We start from the raw sequence: 22618 nt of genomic DNA, 5'->3' as shown, positions 1-22618 counted from the left end.
ATGTGAAACACCCTGCTTGCCAAAATGTCTGTGTTTGTGTGGGTGTTCATGTATGGGGGCATGTTTAGGAGGATTGAAATGAGCCCCATAATACATCACCAGTACTCCCTCTCTATGGTGAACAGTACAGGATTCTACAGTTCAGTCATGTGCATATTTCCGTTAGTCTAGACAATTCCAAGAGTAATGCAGAGCCCCATCATTTCCCAGTAAGTCAGAGTGGCTTGAAGAATTCTCCAGGGATAAGTTAGTTGCAGACCACTGGGATACTATTGAGTGAGATGTGCACATTGTGTACACATCTCCTGCCATTTCTATGTGTTGACACAAACATAGATCAGAATGGCTTCCCAGTGCCGTTACGATGCGTGTTAAACATGTGATGGTTTCATTATGTTAGATTAATATCTGTACAACCATGTTGATATTACAGAACAAAAACTGTCAATATGCTGTAGAAGAGGTCTATTTGTAGTAAAACATGTAACTTTATTGGAACTAACAAAAATTCTAACCAAACTAAATGATTAAGATTTTAAACCATTCATTTGGAAGGACCTAGAGCTATTGATGTGTGTGATGTGACGGTTCCTTTTGCATAGACATGGCCAATAATTTCTTTCCCCAAGCTTGTTAGTCAGTACTTGTGTTTAGTCTCTAATGTCTTTGGCATTAATGAGATGTCAAGAAACTTCTCATACCAGGCTAGACATTACTCATTGAAAATCATGGCTGGATTGAAAGCTGAGATTGGGAGAACAAACTGCCGTTCACCTTATGTCAGAAATGATGACCACTGTCATCTGCAGAGCTTTTGTATGTCCATTCTTATCTGGAGGAATCAAGAAGTTTCAGAGACATCAAAAACATTTGATACTCTACCGGATTAGTAGCCAAACAACTTGACATTACATTAGGGCTCTGAGTCACTTGGTTGGTCATCTCTAATGGTCATATCAATTATGAGAAGTAAACATCGTCTTCGGTCTTCTCTTCTACATATTCACAAAAGTCATCCTCCCCTATGTTGACGTCAGAATATATCTGATTTTATTGTCATTTTCATTGTCCAAGATGTACTACAGGAAAAGTAACGTCTATAGATTTGTATTGAATCTTATGTTCTCCGAAGCTTTAGGCTAAGGCTCTCCACATTCATACCTTTCTTGTGTGTCTACCATTGTAATTTATTGAACATTTTTATGCTATGATTCTCTCATAATGATGAGAGGAAACCCAGAATTAACCACGATTTTCCTGACTCACTCAAGACAAATGCCAGGCATGTACAATTTACTTTCCCATGATTACCTAATGTGAGTGTGTGCTCTGTCTCTAATGACCTAGTTGTTAACGGGACATTAAACCCTTTTCCTTCCTTCTTCCCCTTCTTTCTTCCATGATCCATCACACAATTTATTGAAAGTCCTCTTATCTGTTCTATTAATCCAGCCTTATATAGGCACCAAGTAGATAAACAGTACTTAAAAATGTTTTAAATGAGTATGTTCTAAGTGACCTCCTTCTGAGGGCCTTAAACAGCATAATTACATTGGAAAAACATGAAAGCAAACAGTTTATTAAAGTGCTTCTAGGTAGTGATATTCTTGCCACTAGACCAGACAGACACATCTATCAAGTCATGTTTGTGGCTGCAGGTGGGGAACTTGTTTAGTTGTGACTCAAAGAGAGGTAACAAGTACTGTTGAAACAGTGCAGGTGTATTGAAACCAACATCACAATAGGTACTGTTGTACTTGCATTGCTATCACATGTCAAGTGTTCACACTCACGCCACTCACAGTCGCTTTGTGGATTATGTCCAGCTAATTTCATACAACAGTGTTCAGTGGTGTCTGTGACTAATGTGATATTTTATTGCGTTTGCCCAGATTTTACGAGGTGTGCTCATTGTAATGCTGGGGGGTCATTCAGTCATAATCCGAACTGTGAACAGTAGAGATGATTGTTGCTTAGGAGTTGGAAATTCTTCATTACACAGACAAGATTTACCATTAGTCATTATTTGTGGATATTATTTTCACTTCTCGGCTATCTAGTTCTGAATTAGAGAAAATCAGAATAATCTGGAGTAGTGGTATGTTGTTATACACTGCTATTCATACACCTGTAAGTTGATGCCTATCATTTGAAGAAGCTGTTCTGAGATATTAATTATACATTTGTATGGTGCTTAAGAAGTGTAAATGGTGTGACACTGAATTTGCACTTTTCAATAAATGTGTACTGCAATGTAATCATCCTACCTTATATAAATAATGTGCATTCACTCATGTAAAGTAAAAGCATGTAATGAAAATAAATACTTTCTGATCAGCAGTTCACATTACCGTGGGACATTATGAGTGTACATTTTGGTAGAGTGGTCACAGACTACACATTCTCTGTTTTAAACTGTTTAGTAGAGAGCGTTTGCTTATGAAATAACTTTTCTGCTACCAGTCCCATTTTTCCTTTGTACTTATATTTTGCACAGTGCGTTTCAGGAAATGATCCCAGTTTTCGAGTACTTTTTCTGTGTCCTACGCCATTTATTCATGATGTTTTCAAGGTGAAAGGTGCTGTATTGTTTTGTAGTCATTAGGTTCTCTTGTGGTACATTTGTGCAGAAAAGACAAGAGAATACTGAGGCACCTCACACATTGCAAACGTCACTAATAAATTAGGTAGTGTACAGAAAACACGCTTGAAGATGGGAATCATTTAATGAAATATGTCATGCAAGGTAGCAGAAAAGTTATTTAGCAAACAAACCCATTGTTTTTACAGTCACAGGCTTTCACTGATCGTTTCTAGTGTATCAGATCAAAAGTTTAGAACAGTATTTTCTGTATCATTTTTGCATACTTTTCCAGAATAATCCTATCCCTCAGAAATCACCTTTGTCATATTACCTTGAAACTGTATTGTTACTCTACTTGCTTGTAAGATCTCAGATCAGTTTTATGGTGTTCCAATTCGCTGTCTGAAATTTTTCTCACCTTTATGTAACTTGTTGAGGAAGTAAGTTTTGATCACTGTCACTAAAGGAAGAAAGTCTTGGATATGTATAAACATGACTTACACACCTCTCACTAGTTTTATTGGGGCTGATTCAGATTGAAATCTAGACTCTTAACAGTTAACTCTTAAAAATCTTATCACGACATCCAAGATAGTTTTTATGTACCAGAAACCACTGACCAAAGTGGTGTAGCAGTTAAGGTATTGTATTTGAATTCAGGAATGTGGACATCTTAATTCCTATTCAGATTTAGGTTTTCCATCATTTCCTGAGCAGCGTAAAGTAAATGCCAAGACGGTTCCTTTCCAAAGGAAGCAGCCAATTTCCTTCCCTATTCGCATCCTACCCGAGTTCTTACTCCGTGTAACCTCATCACCAACAAGATATTAAACCCTAATCTTCCCTTTTTTTGTGCCAGAAACCAGCAAATGAGCTTTCCTACATGAGTCGCATGACAGAGAGGAGGAAGGAAGGAAGGAAGATTGAAGTTTAATTAAATCCTGTCAGGGCAAAGTCATTAGGAACAGAGCACAAAATCAGCTTGGGGAAATAAACTGGCCATGCTGTTTCAATGGAACTGTCACAGTCTTTGATTTAAGTGATTTAAGTAAATCATAGAAAATGTAAATCTGGATGTTCAGGTGGGGATGTGAGCTGCTGTATGATGTCTTAACCACTGTGCCCCCTCACTCCATATGTTTTTCATGTTAAGGAGAAGATATAGTCAGTTACTGGACGGTATGTTATCATTATGTACATTAAATTGACTGTGTTGATCCATTGCATTTTATTGTAGTTCATTCTGAGAGAAAAGCATTTCTGTCACAAATGCAATTTATAATGATGAAATCTTCCAAGGTGTACCGTGATATTATCTACTTTGCTGTTGTGAATTTCATCTCGGCTACAGGGCGAGACCAAATAAAGTGCTCATTGGTAGGAAAGCTTTCTTGCTTTCTTTCCACCACTCTTACAGCAAATAGATGTAAATCAGTAAAAGCTAATAGCCTAATTGCTTTTTGAAATATTCCTAAAGAACAGCATTAACTAACTTGAAACATTTATTGGCATTCCAGCTTGAACAGAAGCTCAAAACAATGAAAATACCAGACAGTTGTAATCAATATTACCCAGCTCCACCTGTTATTGAGATTTTGATTACATATACTGTTTGTTCCAAAGGCGTATAGTGAGGATATAGAAAGATACATAATGGGTAGCTACAAAAGAACTGTTACATTGATGTACTATCCTAACTAAACTAAACTCCTCCTGAACAGGCCATGAAGGCCCAACAGTACCAACCGGCTGCCGTGTCATCCTCAGCTCACAGACATCACTAAAGTGCGCGTCATTTACAACGGCGGCCGAGTTTAGGTTCGTTCTGCGCATCTGACGTCACAAAACACAGTCAGCCAATGAACAGAGAACGACGTTGCCAGAGCTCAACTGCAGTGCAGAACGCGGACGAGTGTCTCCAGTTTTAGAAATGTTCAGTCATAAATAAAGTAATTGAACAAAAGCAATCTCCTGATTGCAGACTTTCTTTTATAGAAAGTTTGGAAAAAGCATTCTTTATACCGATTGCTTCATATTCCATTAATTAATTTAACCAAACAAGCAATAAGCCTCCTAATTCAGGCGATAGCAAGGAAAGGTGTTTGTATTATTCTCACTAACCACTTTTTCGCAATAAAGAACAGCGGTAATTGTTTATTTCCCATTGCATTTCGACGAAACGTGAGTAATTCATAGTCATACCAATAGTGTTGTCAGTATTTTGCGTGATATTTTAAAGTCCTCTGGGAGATCCATCGAATGACGAGCTGCGTTAGCGTAACGGTTGAAGTGTTAGGCTGCTAACCGAAAGGTTCTGAGATCAAACTTGGCTTGGTGCTAAATATTTTCTTTATTTAAAAACAATATCAAAGAGTCTTCCTTCATGAACTTTATTCGTTTGAATGTAATTTTGAGAAATTTCTAGTGGCAACTAAAATCGACCGTACGGAAAGTATATGGTATGGACTTTCACCTCTGCAAACTCTTTAAAATTTCGTGCAATGGTTTACTACATCTAATGCTGCACAATAACTGCGTTGAACATCGAAACAAAATTAAGTCATTTATGGGGGGAAGGTATCAGTCAAGAAGATGTGTAAAAATCAAATTTTTGGACCAAATAGTTTTTGTGAAATCGAATGATATAAAGTGTGTCAAAGCAGTCAAAACACCATGTGTCTGCACAGATGAGCAGTGCAGTGATGACAAAATCGCGCGGAATGCGGGGAGCACGTCTCTGTAGCAGCGAAAGGGTTAATGCGGCCGTGGTGGCTTTACTTCATAAACTGCGCAATCCCCCCTAAACGTGAGTTTGCGAACTATACTATACTATGGCGCTGCTTCTCTTGGCGTGTGCAACTGGCAACGCGGCAATCTCCCGCGACTGGACGGGCATGCGCGAACTGCCAAGATAAAAGAATTGAACTATAGATGCGGATATGGAAGGGCATGTGGTCAGCACACCGCTCTCCTGGTCGTATGTCAGTTTCCGTGAACGGAGCCACTACTTCACAATCAAGCAGCTCCTCAGTTTGCCACACAAGGGCTCAGTGCACCCCACTTGCCAACAGCGCTCGGCGGGCTGGGCTGGATGGTCATCCATCCAAGTGCTAGCCCAGCCCAACAGTGCTTAACTTCGGCGATCTGATGGGACCCAGTGTTAACACTGCGCAAGTCCTTTGGCTGATGGGTCATTCCATGTCAGTTCAACGCACCTCTCAACCTGACCCTCTCGCATTTCTTTCAAATTTTGTGCATTCAGTGGCCCAGACAAGAGATGAAAAAATACCAATTTGCAGATGTGTATTACAACTGTGAAGAAAGTTACAGGTCTGGAAAGTTTGGAATTTGTGCTAAATTTACATGTGTATGTCACAACATAAATGACTATAATTATGGTTCTAATTCAGTTACAGCATTGAAAATGATACCATTAGAAAGCTAATGAATAGACCTTTACATTGATATGCCACATGGCAGGTTTCTGAGAATTTTCATACTAGAGGTCATTGACTTTGACCTTGAATATCTCAAAACATCCTATTTTCAATTTTTTTGAAAAAAATATATTTTATTGCTCCAGTATGTTACTATAAATATGGTAAATATCAAGATGGCATGCCGAAGGCATCATGCACAAAAAATTATTTCCATCGACATGCATTAAGCAGCTGTGTATCCAGTTTTTTCTATAACACCAGCCAATAGCAGCTACTTTTATTCAGACCAGTTCTTTAATATTTCTAGCTGTGAACAGCCAATGAGAGACACTTTTATTTCAACCAATCAACATTAGTCCATTTTAGTGAACAGCCAAACAGAGAGATTTTTATTTCAACCAATCAGCATTAGCCTGTTTTAGTGAACAGCCAATCAGAGAGACTCTTATTTCAACTAGTCAGCATTAGTCCTCTGATCTCTATATATTATGCAAATTTTGTTTCATATGTTTTATGGCTGTGGCTTATTTAACAAATTGCAGTGTAAATGTGTCATAAAGTAATATTTAGTAAAAAAATTGATTTAAAGTCAAAATTGTATTGTTGCAATCCACCTAGGGAAGAAGGTCATGCAAGAGCGCATAAGAATTTAAGGAATATTCAGGAGTGGATGATAAACAAATATCCTACTGTATTGTTAGGTGGAAAAAATTGCAGTAAATGTAGAAAAAAAAATATCGCAAAACTCAACAATCACTGCAGGTGTTCACCTACATCTACATCCATACTCCGCAATCCACCTGACGGTGTGTGGCGGAGGGTACCTTGAGTACCTCTATCGGTTCTCCCTTCTATTCCAATCTCGTATTGTTCGTGGAAAGGAGGATTGTCAGTATACCTCTGTGTGGGCTCTAATCTCTCTGATTTTATCCTCATGGTCTCTTCGCGAGATATACGTAGGAGGGAGCAATATACTGCTTGACTCCTCGGTGAAGGTATGTTCTCGAAACTTCAACAAAAGCCCGTACCGAGCTACTGAGTGTCTCTCCTGCAGAGTCTTCCACTGGAGTTTATCTATCATTCCCGTAACGCTTTCGCGATTACTAAATGATCCTGTAACGAAGTGCGCTGCTCTCCGTTGGATCTTCTCTATATCTTCTATCAACCCTATCTGATACGGATCCCACACTGCTGAGCAGTATTCAAGCAGTGGGCGAACAAGTGTACTGTAACCTACTTCCTTTGTTTTCAGATTGCATTTCCTTAGGATTCTTCCAATGAATCTCAGTCTGGCATTTGTGACGATCAACTTTATATGATCATTCCATTTTAAATCACTCCTAATGTGTACTCCCAGATAATTTATGGAATTAACTGCTTCCAGTTGTTGACCTGCTATATTGTAGCTAAATGATAAGGGATCTTTCTTTCTATGTATTCGCAGCACATTACACTTGTCTACATTGAGATTCAATTGCCTCAGTCGTGCCAGGTACTTCCAGAGAAGATTTAAGTGAAGATGAAGTAGCATCAGATTTGGCACTCGATGCTTTAAATAGTAGCCTTCACTATTTAGGTGACTCTCCTGTGAAAAGAAAAGGAGGCTTCAGAGAGAGAAAAAGTACCCAGAGAAAAAACTGACAAAAATAGCCTTTGTGTTGGAACATACTTATGTGGCACAACTGGAAAAAGAAGAGAGTGAAAATGGAGAAAGTGAAATTATCACCCAGCTGAAAGATAAGTTTCACAATTCAGGCCGTATGTGCGACGAAACACAAATTCTAACTGTACTTCCAAAGAGTTGGAGTATAAGGAAAACTATGAAAGAATTTCCTGCTTCAGATTACATGGTACAGAGAGCAAAACAGTTAGTAGCAGAACATGGTATATTAGTGGCACAAAATCCAAAGCCAGGTAAGAAATTAGATGAGAAAACTGTTCAATGTGTGCGTGATTTTTAATGTAATCATGATGTGAGCTGATGGTGCCAGGAAGAAAAGACTTTGTGTCTGTGAAAGAAAATGGAATTACAGTATATAAACAAAAGCAGCTAGTGTTGCTCAACCTTAAGGAACTTTATGCATATTTCAAAGATAAATACGTAGATATAAATATTGGATTCTCCAAATTTTGTGAGTTGCAGCCAAAGCAATGTGTTCTCGCCGATGCCAGTGGAACCCATGCTCTGTGTGTGTGTGTGTGTGTGTGTGTGTGTGTGTGTGTGTGTTGCACTGTAGCATTTGTTACACGCAATCCTGCACTACCAGCATGTTTCTTAGGTTTATGTCCCTATTGTCCAGGCGTGACAAGACTAATTGATTATCTGTATGGTCTGTTTGGTAAGAACTGCATTGACGAAATTGCATATAAGTGTTAGTTAACTACAGGCAGGGTAGTTCTAGACGCTATAACGAAGTCAACAGATGAGTTCATTGAGGAGTTTGCATTGAGGTTGCAACGGCCCCTACCGCATTCATTTATCTCCCAGCAGCAGTCACATTTTTGTAAAATCACTAAAGAAGGTATCAAATAAATGAGTTTCTTGTTCATTGTGACTTTGCAGAAAATTACTCCTTCACCATTCAGGATGAGGTACAAGGATCCCACTGGAATAATTCACAGGCTACAATTCACCCATTTGTAGCTTACTACAGAGACTCAAGCACTAATGAAATACGACATGTATCATACATGGAAATATCTGACTGCCTTCAGCATGATACAGTATGTGTTTTCACTTAAAACTTCCGGGCTGATAGGCCATGGTCAAAGTATAAAACTGTCTCCTAACGTTTCGTCTCTGACTGCGGGAGACATCTTCGGAGGTAAAGCGGCGAACTGCGAAGAGGACTCGAGGAGGCGCTGATTATATAGGCAGTACAGAGGGCGGCACTGTCGATCACGTGGCGTCGGCTATGAGATTGTCTCTGGTAATGCCAACATTCTCGATTGAAAGTAATCGATCGTCACGCTTGTGGTGCAACGCTGACATCCAAATTTTATCCAGTTTAACACCTTCGTCTTTCCTGTTAAAATTATTACGATGTTTATCAATCTCGATAGCCTCTCTATACAAGCGTGCATAATAATACGAGGTTTTTGATATGACACTCGTCTCGCTGAATTTTATTTCATGATCACCTTCCTGGTAAACATGTTCCGCTACGGCCGATTTATCCATGTGACCTAGGCGGCAATTCCTCTTATGTTCGACAAGACGGGTGTTCACACTTCTCTTTGTAGTACCGATGTAAACCTGTCCACAACTACAAGGAATTTTATATACCCCCGGTGTAGCCAAAGGGTGCCGTGCATCTTTTGCCGACCTTAAAAATTCTTTTATTTTCCTAGTAGGTCTGAAAATAGTTTCCACCCCATACTTGCCTAAGACTTTCCCAATGCGATCTGTGACCTTGCTAATGAACGGAAGAAAAACTTTGCCCATGGACGACTGTTGTTCGTCGTTACTCCTGATTCTCTGCCTAGAGCGAAGTGCTCGATCTATATCCTTGCTAGAAAAGCCATTCTTCACGAAAGCTGACCGTAGATGTTCAATCTCATCTTTTAAATAAACAGGTTCACAAAGTTTGTGCGCCCTGTCTACCAATGTTTTCATTACACCTCTTTTTTGTCTAGGGTGGTGGTTTGAATCTTTGTGTAGATAACGATCAGTATGTGTGGGCTTTCTATACACCTTAAGGTGTATAGAGAGGCTATCAAGATTGATAAACATCGTAATAATTTTAACAGGAAAGACGAAGGTGTTAAACTGGCTAAAATTTGGATGTCAGCGTTGCACCGCAAGCGTGACGATCGATTACTTTCAATTGAGAATGTTGGCATTACCAGAGACAATCTCATAGCCGACGCCACGTGATCGACAGTGCCGCCCTCTGTACTGCCTATATAATCAGCGCCTCCTCGAGTCCTCTTCGCAGTTCGCCGCTTTACCTCCGAAGATGTCTCCCGCAGTCGGAGACGAAACGTTAGGAGACAGTTTTATACTTCGACCACGGCCTATCAGCCCGGAAGTTTTAAGTGAAGACAATACCGACCGTGAAAGTTTACATTGTGTGAACAGTATGTGTTTATTCTTTCCACACAAATTTCATCAAATTCTTGACTGTCAGTTTTCAAATCCAAAGCACATTTATTACTTTTCAGATGATGTGCTGCCCAATACAAAAACAGAAAGAACTTCATGAATATGTCCTACCCTCAAGAAGATTCTGATGTCACATCAGAATGGAATTTTTTTGCTACAGCGCGTGGTAAAGGACCTTTTGATAGGGTAGCAGGGACTGTAAAGAGATTAGCAAGACTTGGCAGCCTCAAGTGACCTTACGAAAATCATATTTTTGACATCATGACAATTGTTTGAGTGGTGCAAGGAAAATATTCCTTCATGTGCTTTCCATTATACATTGGTTTCCCATCATAATGAAGATACGGCCAAGCTGAAACAACGAAACTTCCTGGCAGATTAAAACTGTGTGCTGGGCCGAGATTCGGACTTGGGACCTTTGACTATCACTGGCAAGTGCTCTACCATCTGAGCTACCCAAGCATGACTCACGCCCCGTCGTCACCGCTTTACTTCTGCCAGTACCTCATCTCCTACTTTCCAAACTTCACAGAAGCTCTCCTGCAAAGGCAAAGGCAAAGGTCCCGAGTTCGAGTCTCAGTTCGCCACACAGTTTTAATCTGTCAGGAAGTTTCATATCAGCTCACACTCCGCTGCAGAGTGGTTAAGAGTGCTAGTTCTGCAAGGAAACTGGGAGTGACCATTGATGACCATCAACCAATATGCATCCAAGAAGGGGCCTGTGAAGTTGACATGGACATGCTCTCAAGATTGTGCTGTCTGAGCCCAAAGTGAATAACATTGATGGAGGGGGCCTGGTGAACTGCTTTGGAACAAGCAGTGATTAAATGTCAAATCTCGCTATCAATTCTGGGCTAGTAAACATGGCGACAAACCAGCATCTTTGTGTGCGAGATGCTCAAATGATCATGAGACAGAAGGCAAAGGATGTTGCACTCTAGAGATGCCAGAACAACCATCCTTGGAACAGCATGTTCGACAGACAGCAAAATAATGCCATTGACAAGCATGAGTCTGTGGCCTAACAGAAAATAATGGTGGAGATGGGATCCAATACGTGAGCCAAAAGTCCACTCAGGACATCCTTGCTGAACATATTGTGGCACTTTACAGAGAACAGGGTCAGCAGTGATGGCTTGAGCTATGTGAGAACAGGGTAATAGGGAATCTGCTGCCGAGCTTCCCCGTTGAGGTAAAAACAAAGTGCTTCATTCTGGTTGAAACCATGGTCAGGTCTCATCACTAAATGTGAAAGAGGACCTGTGTTAGGTGTGTTGTAGGGCAAAAATGAATCTCATAATTATATTTACTAAAAAAAACAGGGCCCACCTTGAAATCTGTGGGCTGTTAAACCAGCAAGTGCACTGCAGGACTAAAGAGAGAGACAAACAGCTTGTGATCAGTCTCATGAAATTTAACACTATAAACACATGAAACATCTTGACACCATAAATAGTAGTGAGGGCCTCCTTCTCTATTTGAGAGTAATTCTGTGTAACATTAAGGGTCTTTGATGCAGAATGAACGGGCTGTCCCGAACCATTTGCACAACATTGTGACAACACGGCCCTCACACATACTGCAATTTGTGCATTATAACCACAAGCTGGAGACCTGGCCGATATGTGATCAAGCACAGGAGACAACACAACCCATCCCTCACTGTCTTGAATGCGTGGTTGCAGGGCTGAGGTTAACTCAAACGCTGCACTTTCCTTAAGCAAACCAAAGCTGCTTGCAGGGGGAACTTGTGGTAATACGCAACTGCCTGAGAATGCTTGGAGCTGCTTCACATTCATTGGCTGGCTGAATCCTCCAATGAGAAATAACATGCTCAAGAATTCTCTGTGACTTTACAAAATTGCACTTCAGAACTGTGTCACACACAAGATGTGAAACAAAAGACAAAGGTTGCAAAGATGGTCCTCATTGGTGGAACTGGTAGGACAGAATCGTTGACGTAATTGATATTGAGGCCAAATGGCATATTAACAAAAACATGATTCTTCATCAGGTGACAGTTGTAAGTATGCTTCCAACAAATATAGTTTTGAAAAATATTGTCCACCTGCCAGCTTAGTCAAATTCGTGCAGCCGAAGGATGGGTCTGTATCAACCGTGGACTGAGCATTAAAAGTCACCTTAAAGTCACCAGAAAGCCAGCTTCTTGATAATGACTAACGGTGTAGTTCATTGACTGGATGAAATGGGTTCCATGATGCCTGAAGTTGAAGTTGTCAATGTGTCTAATTCTTCCTTCCCTCGGACGCGAGTGGTACAGGCCTGGCACGGTTCGTGCCATACATTTTAGAGTGATGTGCATTAAGTAATCAGTAGCCCTGCCCAGCCCAGCCCCAGTGAAAAAAGGGCAGAACATTCGTTGCACAAATCATCCAGCTGTTGATAAGGCACAAAAATAGCCACAAAATGAATGGAATCAGAGACCATAAATCCAAAAGCATGCAAACCAAACTAACTTTCCACAAATCATTGTCCTCTAACAGAAATTTCACTGGCCGAATTACCATCTTGTACATTGTTTCTATAGTAAACTGGCTGAGAGTAGGAATCTGTTGTCCATTATAGCTGACAAGACAGTGTGAAGTAGCTGATAGTGGAGGAGAACCAAGGCAGAGTTTGGTATTAGATACAAGTAGTGTGGCCTCTATACCCTTATCCTCTTGGAGGCTTGAGGAGGTCCCATTAATAGGCATATTGATGAACAGTTTTTTTAGAAACAGTTGCAGTGTCTTCACATACATGACTAACAACATTAATATTCATAAGATGAGGTGAGAGGCACAGTGGAAGCTGATCAAACATTGCACACAGTTGCAGTGGTGACCTTTCTTACGACACAGACAACATGACACCCAACATGACACATTTTGCGTACAAGTCGGCCAGTCCTGTTGAACAAAATAAGCTGGGCAGGGGCTTGCAGAAATTTTTTCACTGCAGCTGCATTCATCTGGAGTGTGTTTGCCGGACGTGCTGCGCTGCTGCAACCTCAGCTTCTGAAGGCAGACTGAGTTCGGAGTGGCTATGTTGGCCCAAGAATCTAACTGATAGATGGCGGCATGAGAAACTTCAAATGCTTGTGCTATCTTGAGCACTACTTCTAATGAGGGATCTTCAAACTGCAATGCGCTTTGGTGAACTTCCATATTGTGGACTGCCCGTACAATCTCCAACTTTTGTAGCCTCATAAAGAGTCCCGAGATTTAGCAGTAATGATATGACACTTGCATCTTAACACCTGCAGTTCCACAGCCCTAGTGTGATAGGATTGATGGGGTTGCTTTCTGCACTTGTAAAACTCTGGAAATTATATGAGTATGCTTGCGGTAATAGGAATACAGCAAAAAACATATTTTGTCAAGCAGAAGAGGTGTAGGATCCTGAAGGGAGGCCAACTTCCCTAACAAGTGATACATTTGAAAGAAGATCCCTGACAGGACAGGAGATTTAATGGAGTTGACGTCTGTTACCTTGAAGGCCACAAAGTGTACCTGTAGTCACTTTTCACATGATTCCCAGTCTTCAGCATCTTCGTCATAGGTGAAGAATGGAGGTGGGTAGGCCAGCAATGTTTGCGGCCTCATTAACAGACTCATCGACACCCTGTTGAGCTGGGTGTGTGTTCCTGTTGCTGCATTTCTATGCACTGTTGGTTTTCCAATTGCAGCTGTAGTAAACTTTGCAGATCGACCTCCAAGGATGTGCCTGTTGACATTACCACATTTTTCCATGAAACACATGAAGGAACAAACTTTCGTTGCCATTTGTGTAGTAACACGTACAGTTGAGAAGGCCAATAAAAATACAATGACTTTAATCCCGAAACCATAAATATAAACTGTTACAGAATGACACAGATGCCACTTTGGGCTAAATAGTATGAAATGTGCCCCAGCACAGGCTCATTAAATAAGACAGGATGGGCAGGCACCTCACATCCTGCCGAACTTTGACGGACAGTGAACTGTCGGTGCAATTGAGGTGATAACTGCAGTTACTACAGTCACCGCACTGAAGCTATGCCAGTGTCAAATATTTTATAGCATTCATGCTAGATTATTTAATTTATAATAAGTACATCAATTAGGCATGCTAAGACACTTGTTAGTATAGTAGGAGTAATTTGGTCTCCTGTATTTGTTGCTGACAAACTGTTGAATAGTGGTAAATGATGGGCTCCTTATTGGATCAAAGTGGGTGACTTTAACTCCTTATGAACATTGCTCTTATTCCTGGCATTGGTATTGCAGATGGAGGTGTTTGTTGGAAAGATAGATATATTACTTGTGACAAATTTTATGAAGGAATGAATATATTAGAAACAGTAGTACTCCTATTTCTTTGAACAGCCTTGTGCAAGGCATTCTTGAATTTAAACCACAAATAACATATGTTACATGCTTTTGGATCAGGAAAACTTTAGCGTGGTTGGTGAGTTACCCCAAAATATGACATTCTGTGATAACATGGAACAAAAGTAAGCAAAGTATGCCACTGGTTTTTATTTTTACCTCACCTGTATATAACATCATTTGCATTGCAAACAAAGATTTGTTTAGGTATTTTAGAAGTTCTGTGGTATGCTTCTCCCAAATGAATTTGCTGTCAAGTTTTAATGGCAATAACTTAACGCTTTCAACTTTTTATATCTGCATGTCTCCACATTTTTTATGTATATGTAGGATGGCAACCTCTTGCATATTCTGAAACTGCATACAGTGAGTATTTTCAAAGTTTCATAACAGTGAATTGGCATTAAGAAACCGATGAAATTGTACAAATTATTGAGCAAGGCTTCAGCACTTGGTGAAATTCTGATCCTATTCTGTATCGAATTTGCACTGAGTTAGCCCCTTTTTAACCAACTCAAACAAAAAAACGATACCTAGTGGTTTGAAGAAAGCACAGGTTACACCCATCTACAAGGAGGACAGAAAAAGTGATATGAGAAACTGCTGCCTAATATCCTCGACTTACGTACACTGTGGAATCTTATAACGTCTTGTGAGATCGACTAAATGAGGTATCTCAAACAGAAAGACTTTCTCCTTGCCAACCAGCATGGATTCCAAAAACAACAGTCATGTGAAATCCAGCGCGCACTTTTCTCATATATTTATTATCAAAAGTATGAGCCTGTGTGGAATCAAGCAGAATTTTTGACTTGATTCAGGATCTCTTGGTAGGGAGGTTACACCACATTATCTGGATGGAGATTCATTGACAGATGTAGAAGTAACATTAGATGTACCCCAGGGAAATTTGTTGAGATGCTTGCTGTTCTTGTTGTTAATGACCTTGAAGACACTATTAATGGTACTCAGACATTTTGCAGATGAAGCTGTTATCTATCATGAAATACTGTCTGAAGAAAGCTGCTTAAATAATTCTTCAGACTGCAACAAGATTTCAAAATGGCGCGAAGATTGGCAACTTGCTTCAAATGTTCAGAAATGAAAACCACACTCTTCACAGTTTAAAAAAATTTAGTATCACATGATTGCAATACCAGTGAATCACAGTTGGAAATGGCTGACTTGTGCAGCTACCTGTGTGTAACAAGTTTTAGGGATATGAATTTGAATAATGACATAGATTCAGTCGTAGGTGAAGTGGGTGACAGACTTCTGTTCATTGGTAGAATGGTATGGAAATACAGTAAGCTTGCAAAGGAGGTTGCTTACAAAACACATGTTTATTTATTTATTTTGATCCTCTGAATCATACATTGTACAGAAATGCACATCATGATATAGGACAGGTCATTTATACATATTAGGCATTTATAAGAAGAGGTACATGTCTATGAATCTATAAAATGATTACATATTTATATCACATGTGTAATGTACTTAGGTCTTATATTTATTCTGTACCAGAATTTAGCATTCATACCATTAAAACTTACATTGTTATGTTACATAAGGTCAGTAGTTTGAGATACATTATCTGATGTTTTTGTTGAGCAGTTCCTTGTAGCAGGTTGTTTTCGAGGAATTCCTGTATGCTGTAGAGGCAGTGTATAATTAGGAGTGACCGTAGTTTTACTTTAAAATCCTTCACTTGTGTAATGTTCTTCACTGCAACTGGGAGATGATTGTAGAGTTTTATTCGCATATATTTGACACCTTTACAGTATAGTTTTGTTGAATGGGGAATTACTCATAGAGAGTTCTTTGACCTTGTATCATGTTGGTGCCATTTTGAGTTTATATCTAAGTTGCTAATATTTTTCTTGGTGAAACAGTAGGCCTAGGTCCAGTATGTACTGACATAGGAGGGGTAGTATGCTCAGATTCTGAAACAGCGGTTTACAGGATTCTTTCTGCTGTTTGAATAATATTACTCTAACTAGCTACACTGCTTCTGCACTGTGGCCCCAAAAGATAATTCCGTAACTTAGTGAAGAGTGGAAAAGAGTGTAATACATTGATGTGAGGATGCTGGTATTAACAATATTCCTTATTTGTCTAATCATGATACATACTTTACTCAATTTGGTGCAGGTTATATCAACATGACTTTTCTATGTAAGTGTGTTAGTAATGGTAACCCCCCCCCCCCAAAAAAAAATTGGTTTCCTTTACATAGTTGATTTTATCATCACTCAGTGATATATTTGGTACTGGTGGGTTGTTATTTTGGACTGTGTGGAAAGTAATACCTGCTGTATTTTTTATATTTATGAGTAGGCTGTTTGAATTAAGCCATGAGTTTAGTTGTGCTGTGCTCCTGTTTATAGTGTCTTGAAGAGTTCATTTGATTTGGATATCATAACTGTGGTGCCATCAGCAAAGAGGAAGGTTCTGTTATTGTGTAAATTTAAGGGGAGGTCATTTACAGAAAGTAAGAATAATAAGGTAAAGTAAGAATAATAAGGGTCCCAGCACTGAGCCTTGGGGAACTCTTATGTTCTTTGATTTTGGGTAGATGACTGTACAGTATTAGTGATTCCTAGTTGATTGGTTGCATTCATTTGGATGTATTGGTTTCTGTCTTTGAGGTAGCTTCTAAACCAGTCATGGCCAGTGCCCCTTATTTCATAGGAATAAACTTTTTGCAACAGTATATTGTGATTGACGATATCGAATGCCTTTGTTAGGTCAAGAAAAATGCCTATGGCTGGAAGCTTCTTCTCTACTAGTGTTAAGGTGTAATCTAGGAGTTGCTGTATTGCATCAATTGTGATTTTTCCTCCTTGGAAACCAAACTGAGCATGTGGTATGGCATTTCTTTTTTTCAGAATTGAATTTAGTCTGTCTGCCATAGTGTATTCAAATATTTTGCTGAATACTGAGAGTACTGCTATTGGCCTGTAATTGCTGGTATCATCTCTACTTCCTTTTTTATGAATGGGTATGATTTTTATGGTCTTGAGTTTATTAGGAAATATGCCATTGAGGAATGAAGAGTTTATTATGTGGGACAGTGGTTTACTTATGAGGTTGATGCAGTTATGTCTAACATATCATAGAACATTGCTCAAGTGTGTGGGACCAGAACAAAATAGGACTAATGGGATACTGAATACACATGAAGAGTGGCAGCAAGAATGGTCACTGGGTTATTTGACTCGTGGGAGAGCATCATGCAGATGTTGAAAAACCGAACTGGCAATTGCTGGAAGATTGATGCAAATTTCCCCTGAAAGCCTACTTGAAAAGTTTTGAGAACCAATTTTAAATGATGAACAACCCCCAGAATATTGTTCTCGTAGTGATCCCAAAGACATGATTGGACTAAGTAAAGCATGACTCTGAGATGTTTAAGAAATTATCCTGCCAATGCTCTATATGTAAATGGAATGGGAAGAAACCCATATGACTGGTACGATGGAAACTACTACTACCCCAAGAACCCTGGACCTTGCCAAAGTGGGATGTCCTGCATGCCACAGTGTTACAGATAGCCATACCATAGGGTCAGCATCATCAGCCAACATGGTCTTGTTGTGCTGCTGTGTACATCTAAAAGCAAGGGGAAACTACAACTGTTACTTTTCTCAAGGACATGCATCTATGTGCTTAATGTTTAAATGATGGTGGCATCCCAATGGGTAAAATATTCCAGAGATGAAATAGTGAAGCAGCAGAGGATCAAATGGGTAAAAAGACAAGACCTCATTGAGATCAGTGGATATCACAGGAGATATTGAATTTAATTGAGGAAAGGAGAAAATATAAGAATGCAGCAAATGAAGCATGTGAAAGGGAATAAACATCTAAAAAAGAATAGATTGACAGAAAGTACAAAATGGCTAAGCAGGAATGGCTGGAGACAAATGTGAGTCCATAGAAGCACGTGGAACAAGGGTTGATGCTCGAGTTGGCAGTCGTGTGTTTGAGGTGTGCTTGCTTGTGTGTATGAATGGTGTGTATTTCTCTTTTGTTGATGTAAGCTTTATGTAAGTATCTTTTAATTGTGCCCATCTACAACTTAATGTGTCTTCTTTATAGTAAGCAGCAATTTATCTTTTCCTACAGTGTTGTTAACTGGGGGAAAGATATCATCTATAGCAAAATTAGAGAGACCTTTTGGGAAAAGGGAAGTGGCTGTATGAATATCAAGAACTCCAATGGAAAACCAGTACTAAGCAAAGAAGAGAAAGGTGAAAGGAATGTATCAAGGGCTATACAAGGGAAATGGACTTGGAAGGCGATATTATAGAAAGAGGAGAAGAAGTAGATTAAGGAAGAGATATGATATTGAAAGAATAATTTGAAGAATGCTGAAGGACCTAAGAAAAAACAAGCCTCCCTGGAGTTCACACATTCCCTCAGAACTACTGGTATGTGTGAGAGAGTCAGCCATGACAAAACTATTCAATCTAGGGTGCAAAATGTGTGATGTAGGGGAAATACCCTCATATTTCAAAAAGAATGTAATAATTCAAAGAAAGCAGGCACTGTTTGATGTGAATATTACTGAACTATGATTTCAGTATCTCATGGTTGCTAACTATTAAAATGAATTATTTACGGGAGAGTAGAAAACTGGTGGAAGCTAATCTAGGTGAACATTAGTTTGAGTTCTGGAGAAATGTAGGAACACGTAGGGCAATTCTGACTGTATGACTTATCTTAGAAGATAGGTTAAAGAAAGACAAACCTACATTTATAATATTTGTAGATTTAGAGAAAGGTTCATGGGCAAGAAATAAAAAAGTGGGGGTTTGCTGATGACTGTAATTCTGTCAGAGACAGCATTGAACTTTAAACAGAAGTTGAACAGAATGGACAGTAAAGGGGATATAAGATGAGAACCAACAAAATCAAAACAAGAACAATGGAATGTAATCAAATAAAATCAGGTGATACAGAGGGAATTACATTAGGAAATAAGACACTAAAAGCAGTAGGCGAGTGTTGCTATTGGGGCAGTTAAATAACTGATTATGGCTGAAGTAGAGAGGATAATAAATATAGATTGGCAGTAGCAACAAAGCGTTTCTGAAGAAGAGAAATTTGTTATATCAACCATAAATTTTAAGTGTCAGGAAGTCTTTTCTTACAGTTTTTGTGTAGAGTGTATCCTTGTCCAGAACTTAAACATGGACAACGAAGACTGCAGGCAAGAAGAGAATAGAAGCTTGTGAAATGTGAGGTGCTACAAAAGAATAGTGAAGATTAGATGGGTAGATCACAAAGCCAATGAGGAAATACTGAATTGAATTGGGGAGAAAACAAATTTGTGGCATAACTTGACTAAAAGAAGGGATTGACTGATGGCCACTTTCTGTAACATGAAGGAATCATCAATTTAGTATTGGATGGAAGTTTTTGTGTGGGGGAGGATCTCTAAAAGCTGTAGAGGGAGACAAGAACCGAATACTGTTGGCAAGTTCAGACAGCTGTAGTTCGCAGTTATTATTTGGAGAAGAACAGACTTTCACATGATGGAGTATTGTGGAGAGCTACATCAAAACAGATTTGGACTGAGGACCACAACAGCAGTGGAAAGTACTTTCAGCTATACACTTCACAGACGTTTGCATAATGTGGGTGTAAATGTAGATATTAATGTCCACAAAAATTTCATTATCAGATCTTTAAAAAAAACCTACATTTGTTTTGCTATTTGTTGCACTGATTGTGTCATCCCCAAACAAAAACAGTCTCAACATATAGTAATGTTACTGTTTTTAAGGTGTAAGTTTATATACACAGGGGAAAGTAAGGACCTAAGACAGAATCCTATGGGTCTCCCCATGTAATTAGTTCCTAGTCAAATGTCAGTTAATACCTTAATGGAGGACTCTTTCATATTACGAGCTTTATTTTGTGGTAGATAGTTATAACTTCCTGACATCAAAAAACCGGTAGACTGTAATTTATCGCCTAAGGAGTTATGGTAAGTAAATTCTCTGTGTGTCTGTAGAGAGCCTCATCAATATCAGTAGACTTCATAAACCCCACCTGTGGTTTGTCTCATGTTATTTGTAGTCACATGGTTATTGTAGTCACATGGTTAAACAACAGTTATTGTGGTGTCACCGCCAGACACCACACTTGCTAGGTGGTAGCCTTTATTAATATGTCTGCTTGTGAGATGTCTGCTTGTGTCTGTATATGTGTGGATGGATATGTGTGTGTGTGCGAGTGTATACCCGTCCTTTTTTCCCCCTAAGGTAGGTCTTTCCGCTCCTGGGATTGGAATGACTCCTTACCTTCTCCCTTAAAACCCACATCCTTTCGTCTTTCCCTCTCCTTCCCTCTTTCCTGATGAGGCAACAGTTTGTTGCGAAAGCTTGAATTTTGTGTGTATGTTTGTGTTCGTTTGTGTGTCTGTCGACCTGCCAGCACTTTCATTTGGTAAGTCACATCATCTTTGTTTTTAGATATATTTTTCCTACGTGAGATGATGTGACTTACCGAACGAAAGTGCTGGCAGGACGATAGACACACAAACACACACACAAAATTCAAGCTTTCGCAACAAAATGTTGCCTCATCAGGAAGGAGAGGGAAAGACGAAAGGATGTGGGTTTTAAGGGAGAGGGTAAGGAGTCATTCCAATCCCGGGAGCGGAAAGACTTACCTTAGGGGGGAAAAAAGGACAGGTATACACTCGCGCGCGCGCACACACACACACACACACACACACACACACACACACACACACATATACAGACACAAGCAGACACACTCAAAGACAAAGAGTCTGGGCAGAGATGTCAGTCGAGGCGGAAGTGAGATGAGGCAACAGTTTGTTGCGAAAGCTTGAATTTTGTGTGTGTGTTTGTGTGTCTATCGTCTTGCCAGCGCTTTCGTTCAGTAAGTCACATCATCTTTGTTTTTAGATATATTTTTCCCACGTGGAATGTTTCCCTCTATTAATTTATACATATTATTGGGGTACCTCATAATCCAGTGAAATCTAATACACCATGTTTTTTTGTCGTATCATTGATATTTTTGCTGATTCTAAGCATTTTTACATGGTGATCATTGCTACATTTAACATGGCTTTGAATATTAATATATGTAAGAATTAAAGTGACAGTATGTAGTAGGAGAATCACATAAAAAATATGACTTTGAAATATCTGCAGACAGTTGTGATTTTGCTTGCTGTGTTGTGTTCAAGTCCCATCAAACTCGTCATCATATATTGAAAAAAACATTTTTACTGTCAGTATTGTCACATGCTGTACAAGATATATGGATGTACGTATCAATATTACAAACCTTCAAACCTCTTCTGATTAAGCTGGCTATTTTTTCTGTGTTGTGTGTAGCAAGCCATGTATACCACTTACAGTGTTCAGTCCATACTTTCATATGCTGCAGATCAGTATCATGATTTTCTTCCTTTCTCTCAGCATGATATGAATTTCATTGTCTGTGATTGTGAACTAGATCTAGAAGAGAACTAACTATGATAACAGTCTGTGCAATTCAATCATCTTAGTATTTTCCAAATGATAGTGCATCATTTATCACCTATGCTCTTGGAAGAAGAAACTTAGTTGTGTTTTAGATATTACAAAAATCCAAAGCCGTGGGTCACAGGGTGTGCTAAACTAAACATATACCAAATGTCTGAAAAATAGTCAATGATGATAATTAATTTGTTATTCATTTTTATATTTTGTAGTGTGAAAAACAAAATTATCAATAGGTGTCCTCTCTCTCTCTCTCTCTCTCTCTCTCTCTCTCTCACACACACACACACAGTTTACTTTTAACTTGCTGTACTTCCTATAGTATGTTTTTTGTTGTAGGAGCTTTCTCAGCTTGACAAGATTGTGTTTTCTGTAGCTTCTGACTGAAACAACAAGCATCCAGTTGTGTGCATCTTAGCTGAGAGTTATTCTTTGATAGTGGAATAATTGAACTTCTGTAACTTGAGCAAGGGTCCTTAAAGCTACTTGGACATTATACAGCAAGAATAAAACACTGACAAAGAACATGTGATGAAAATATTGTCTTTTTTATAAAAAAAAAATAAATTCACAAGTAATCCCTG

General features: G+C 39.2%; 1 protein-coding gene across 6 annotated transcripts in view; it reads left to right on the top strand.

Moving 5' to 3' along the window:
• Nucleotides 1–22618, top strand: part of LOC126198876 (uncharacterized) — a 66513-nt gene that overhangs the window by 10045 nt on the left and 33850 nt on the right. The window contains exon 2 of one of the 6 annotated variants that reach the window (XM_049935493.1): nucleotides 3667–3763. The exons of 3 other annotated variants lie outside the window; for them this stretch is intronic. The gene's annotated coding sequence lies outside the window, so the exon portion shown is untranslated. Of the gene's footprint in view, nucleotides 1–3666; nucleotides 3764–7920; nucleotides 7939–18779; nucleotides 18939–22618 lie in introns of those variants that run through there. 2 more of the 6 variants (XM_049935528.1, XM_049935519.1) reach the window with 2 other exon arrangements.

This window comes from Schistocerca nitens, chromosome 1, assembly GCF_023898315.1.
Source record: "Schistocerca nitens isolate TAMUIC-IGC-003100 chromosome 1, iqSchNite1.1, whole genome shotgun sequence".
NCBI classification, from domain to species: domain Eukaryota; kingdom Metazoa; phylum Arthropoda; class Insecta; order Orthoptera; family Acrididae; genus Schistocerca; species Schistocerca nitens.
Note: the sequence above shows the minus strand (reverse complement) of the source record. Positions and strands in the feature narration are given on the sequence as shown.